Source organism: Pleurodeles waltl, unplaced genomic scaffold (genome assembly GCF_031143425.1).
Source record: "Pleurodeles waltl isolate 20211129_DDA unplaced genomic scaffold, aPleWal1.hap1.20221129 scaffold_67, whole genome shotgun sequence".
NCBI lineage: Eukaryota > Metazoa > Chordata > Amphibia > Caudata > Salamandridae > Pleurodeles > Pleurodeles waltl.
The window spans coordinates 1,153,983-1,159,529 of record NW_027150384.1 but is presented as its reverse complement, the minus strand read 5'-3'; the positions used below and the strand labels follow the sequence as shown (position 1 = coordinate 1,159,529).

General features: G+C 48.7%; 1 non-coding gene across 1 annotated transcript; it reads left to right on the top strand.

Annotated features, from left to right (window-relative positions):
- The first annotated feature begins 1,786 nt into the window (after positions 1-1,786).
- On the top strand, positions 1,787-1,859 carry TRNAF-GAA (transfer RNA phenylalanine (anticodon GAA)). Its single transcript has one exon. It is a non-coding gene; the product is annotated as a tRNA-Phe (tRNA).
- Positions 1,860-5,547: the final 3,688 nt, after the last annotated feature.

Below are 5,547 nucleotides of genomic sequence, written 5' to 3'. Positions count from 1 at the left end.
AATAAAAACCTTTAAGGCCCGGGTGAAATAGGGATTAGAGTTGCATTAAATTAACAGGCTCAGACCGTCGCAAGTAATAATGTGTGTAGAGTTGTGTGAAGGCTGTTGCCTTTCTCTCTGCAGCTTTGAATAAAAGGAATCAGATATTTCCTAAAATGAGACTCTCTGTGTCAGAAAACCAACCTCCTCCTCCTGTTCTCTGGGATTGCCAGGCTGTGTCCAAGGGAAATACGGACAAAAATAATATTCAGAATACTGTACATCACGAGGGATGGTGAACACAACACATCCCACTTAACTCTCACACACATCTGGCTCGTTGGTCTAGGGGTATGATTCTCGCTTAGGGTGCGAGAGGTCCCGTTTTTAAATCCCGGACGAGCCCTTTAATATTTTATCATATCACTAAATGGATAATTTGAAAAGTAACAAACTAAAAAACAAGCGCTTTTAAGATAAAATACCCTGGGACGGTTTTGTATTTTAAGCCAGCACGTGTCGCGCTGAAAGGAAGAAACGGAGCCCTGGACCAAGAGGCAGCTGCAGGGGCCGCCGGGAGGCAGGTCTCCATCACTGCCACATCAGCACCCGGGACATTTGTTAATGTTGCTTGGAGACGAATCTTATTACACCGGGGGCTGCACGTCTTTTGTTAAACCACACTGTGGGACAGCGATGGCAGAGGCTTATTTAGAGGTTTAATTTGTAACAAGTCTTTGTGAGGGGTATATTTCGTGGCACAATAATGACACCAGGAATACTTCGAAGTGTTAGTCCGTGGCAGTGGTTGTGATGGGCATATTCTGGGCAAAATGATTTTAATCTGATATTCTGTCTCACTCTCCTGCCATTGGGTGTTGGGGGAGGGGTCCCGTATAGCTATCACGTTTCCCAGACCCATTCGTGATGTGTTGCTCCAGTCCAGTTTTATTCCTTTGAATTGTGGGACTTGTAGTCCTGTTTTATCATAGACTAAAAACGACTACAAGTCCCAGAAGTCAAAGGAAAAATCTGGCCTGGAGCAGGAGATGACGCATGGACCTTGGCATCGACTTCCTCCACTGTCAGAGGGCCACTCAGGTACCTGGACCGGTGCAATGGACCCCTGGCTGAAGCGGGCACCCAGACCTCTGTGGAGAAATGTGTCTAGTAGGCTGTCTCCGGATGCTTGAGGGGGTGTCGCCTCTCTCACGCCCCCTGGGCTCTAGGATGGATCTACATAACCTGAAGAGTTTATATATAACCAGCAAAAAAGAAATAGCAATGATGGAAGGAGACAATAGACCCTACAATTTAAATTCTCGAAACTTCCTCGTGCCTGATAAGAGGACGGTGTGATCCATGACCTGCCTGCTCGTGAGACGCACGTGTAATACATATGACCCGTACTGCCCTGCTCTGCCCCCTCGCGAGTGTCTGTACTTATACACATGGGCACTGGAGTAACAAAGGCCCCCGCGGTGAAGAGGGAGAGCGAGCTCTAGGGGGCCCTAGAGCTCCCGCGTGAGTCCGGAGGGGGCCCCTGCGTGCACTGTGCAGGGAAGTACGGGAGGGGGCATGAAAGGGTGGTCCCGTGCAGGGAGAGGTCAGACACCTGTGAGGCTGGCGGCACCGGCAGGTGATGCTGGAGTCAGCTGGTGACTGAGGTCCGATGACAGAGCAGCCCTCCCGGCCAGGCTTTTTAGGGTGGGTTGGGGGGGGCACCTGTAAACTCTTCACTACTGCACTGGACCTCCAGGGTGTTTTTCATGCGGATCAGCACAGTCACTAAATGCGATCAAAGGCCGCCGAAATAGCTCAGTTGGGAGAGCGTTAGACTGAAGATCTAAAGGTCCCTGGTTCGATCCCGGGTTTCGGCAGAAAGCTTGAATGAAAAACTTAGAAATATAAGACACTGTTTAAACATCATTAATATTTTTTCTCTGTCGTGTCCCAGCTCCTCATTGGTTTGTGTCCTTCCTCCTTTGTCCCATCCCTTGTTCTTTCTTCCTTCGCTTCTCACCGCCCTCATTTCGTTATTTACACGTTTCTCATAATTCTGTCTCCCTCCGTCTCACCCCCATCGTTGTGCGTGCACCTCACACCAGCGGCCCCATCACACTAAATGCGTGACAGATGTGCACCTAGGAGCTCAGTGCCACGTGCTGTGACGTTCACACCGTGTAGCACATTCCCCCTCCTGGGAGTAAAGTACACTCGTGACATGCAGATCTGGAACAGCGGAGGGTGATCTCACGTGTGCCCTGTGACTGAGGACACACTCGACTCTCACGCACTCTGTGTGTTTGTAATTCAGGACACCCTCTACTCTCACTCACTGTGTGTCTGTGTACTTAAGGACACACTCCGCTCTCACTCACTGTGTGTCTGTGTACTTAAGGACACCCTCTGCTCACACTCACTGTGTGCGCCTATAACTCAGGACACACTCTGCTCTCACTCACTGTATGTCTATAACTCAGGACACACTCTGCTCTCACTCACTGTGTGCCTATAACTCAGGACACACTCTGCTCTCACTCACTGTGCGTCTGTAACTCAGAACACACTACTCTCACTCACTGTGTGTCTATAACTCAGGACACACTCTGCTCTCACTCACTGTGTGTCTATAACTCAGGACACACTACTCTCACTCACTGTGTGTCTGTGAACTTAAGGACACACTCTGCTCTCACTCACTGTGTGCCTATAACTTAGGACACCCTCTGCTCTCACTTACTGTGTGTCTATAACTCTGGACACACTCTGCTCTCACTCACTGTGCGTCTATAACTCAGGACACACTACTCTCACTCACTGTGTGTCTATAACTCAGGACACACTCTACTCTCACTCAGGACACACTCTACTCTCACTGTGTGTGTCTATAACTCAGAACACACTCTACTCTCACTCACTGTGCGTCTATAACCGGGGACACACTCTACTCTCACTCACTGTGTGTCTATAACTCAGAAAACACAATACTCTCACTCAGGACACACTCTACTCTCACTGTGTGTGTCTATAACTCAGAACACACTCTACTCTCACTCACTGTGTGTCTATAACTCTGGACACACTCTGCTCTCACTCACTGTGTGCGTCTATAACTCGTGACACACACTGCTCTCACTCACTGTGCGTCTATAACTCGTGACACACTGCTCTCACTCACTGTGCGTCTATAACGCAGGACACACACTGCTCTCACTCGCTGTGCGTCTATAACTCGGGACACACTCTGCTCTCACTCACTGTGTGTCTATAACTCAGGAAACCCTCTGCTCTCACTCACTGTGTGCCTATAACTCAGGACACACTCTACTCTCACTCACTGTGCGTCTATAACTCAGGACACACTCTACTCTCACTCACTGTGTGTCTATAACTCAGGACACACTCTACTCTCACTCACTGTGTGTCTATAACTCAGGACACACTCTGCTCTCACTCACTGTGCGTCTATAACTCGGGACACACTACTCTCACTCACTGTGCGTCTGTAACTCAGGACACACTACTCTCACTCACTGTGTGTCTATAACTCAGGACACCCTCTGCTCTCACTTACTGTGTGTCTATAACTCAGGACACACACTGCTCTCACTCACTGTGTGTCTATAACTCAGGACACACACTGCTCTCACTCACTGTGCGTCTATAACTCAGGACACACTCTGCTCTCACTCACTGTGCGTCTGTAACTCAGGACACACTCTACTCTCACTCACTGTGTGTCTGTGAACTTAAGGACACACTCTACTCTCACTCACTGTGTGTCTATAACTCAGGACACCCTCTTCTCTCACTTACTGTGTGTCTATAACTCGGGACACAATACTCTCACTCACTGTGTGCGTCTATAACTCAGGACACACTCTACTCTCACTCACTGTGTGTCTATAACTCAGGACACCCTCTACTCTCACTCACTGTGTGTCTGTGTACTTAAGGACACACTCCGCTCTCACTCACTGTGTGCCTATAACTCAGGACACACTCTGCTCTCACTCACTGTGTGTCTGTGTACTTAAGGACACCCTCTGCTCTCACTCACTGTGTGCCTATAACTCAGGACACACTCTGCTCTCACTCACTGTGCGTCTATAACTCTGGACACACTCTACTCTCACTCACTGTGTGTCTATAACTCAGGACACACACTACTCTCACTCACTGTGTCTATAACTCAGGACACACTCTGCTCTCACTCACTGTATGTCTATAACTCAGGACATACTACTCTCACTCACTGTGTGCGTCTATAACTCAGGACACACTCTGCTCTCACTCACTGTGCGTCTGTAACTCAGGACACATTCTACTCTCACTGTGCGTCTATAACTCAGGACACACACTGCTCTCACTCACTGTATGTCTATAACTCAGGACATACACTGCTCTCACTCACTGTGTGCGTCTATAACTCAGGACACACTCTGCTCTCACTCACTGTGTGTCTATAACTTAGGACACACTCTGCTCTCACTCACTGTGCGTCTGTAACTCAGGACACATTCTACTCTCACTGTGCGTCTATAACTCAGGACACACACTGCTCTCACTCACTGTATGTCTATAACTCAGGACACACACTGCTCTCACTCACTGTGTGCGTCTATAACTCAGGACACACTACTCTCACTCACTGTGTGTCTATAACTCTGGACACCCTCTTCTCTCACTCACTGTGCGTCTATAACTCAGGACACACTCTACTCTCACTCACTGTGTGTCTATAACTCAGGACACACTGCTCTCACTCACTGTGCGTCTATAACTCTGGACACACTCTACTCTCACTCACTGTATGTCTATAACTCAGGACACACTACTCTCACTCACTGTGTGCATCTGCTGTCACTCACTGTGTGTCTATAACTCAGGACACACTCTGCTCTCACTCACTGTGTGCGTCTATAACTCAGGACACACTCTGCTCTCACTCACTGTGTGCGTCTATAACTCAGGACACACTCTGCTCTCACTCACTGTGTGTGTCTATATCTCAGGACACACTCTGCTCTCACTCACTGTGTGTCTATAACTCAGGACACACTCCACTCTCACTCACTGTATGTCTATAACTCGGGACACACTCTGCTCTCACTCACTGTGTGTCTGTGAACTTAAGGACACACTCTGCTCTCACTCACTGTGCGTCTATAACTCAGGACACACTCTACTCTCACTCACTGTGCGTCTATAACTCAGGACACACTCTGCTCTCACTCACTGTGCGTCTATAACTCAGGACACACTCTGCTCTCACTCACTGTGTGTCTATAACTCAGGACACACTACTCTCACTCACTGTGTGTCTATAACTCAGAACACACTCTACTCTCACTCAGGACACACTCTACTCTCACTGTGTGTCTATAACTCGTGACACACTACTCTCACTCACTGTGTGCCTATAACTCAGGACACACTCTGCTCTCACTCACTGTGCGTCTGTAACTCAGGACACACACTGCTCTCACTCACTGTGTGTATATAACTCAGGACACACTCTGCTCTCACTCACTGTGCGTCGACACACTCTGCTCTCACTCACTG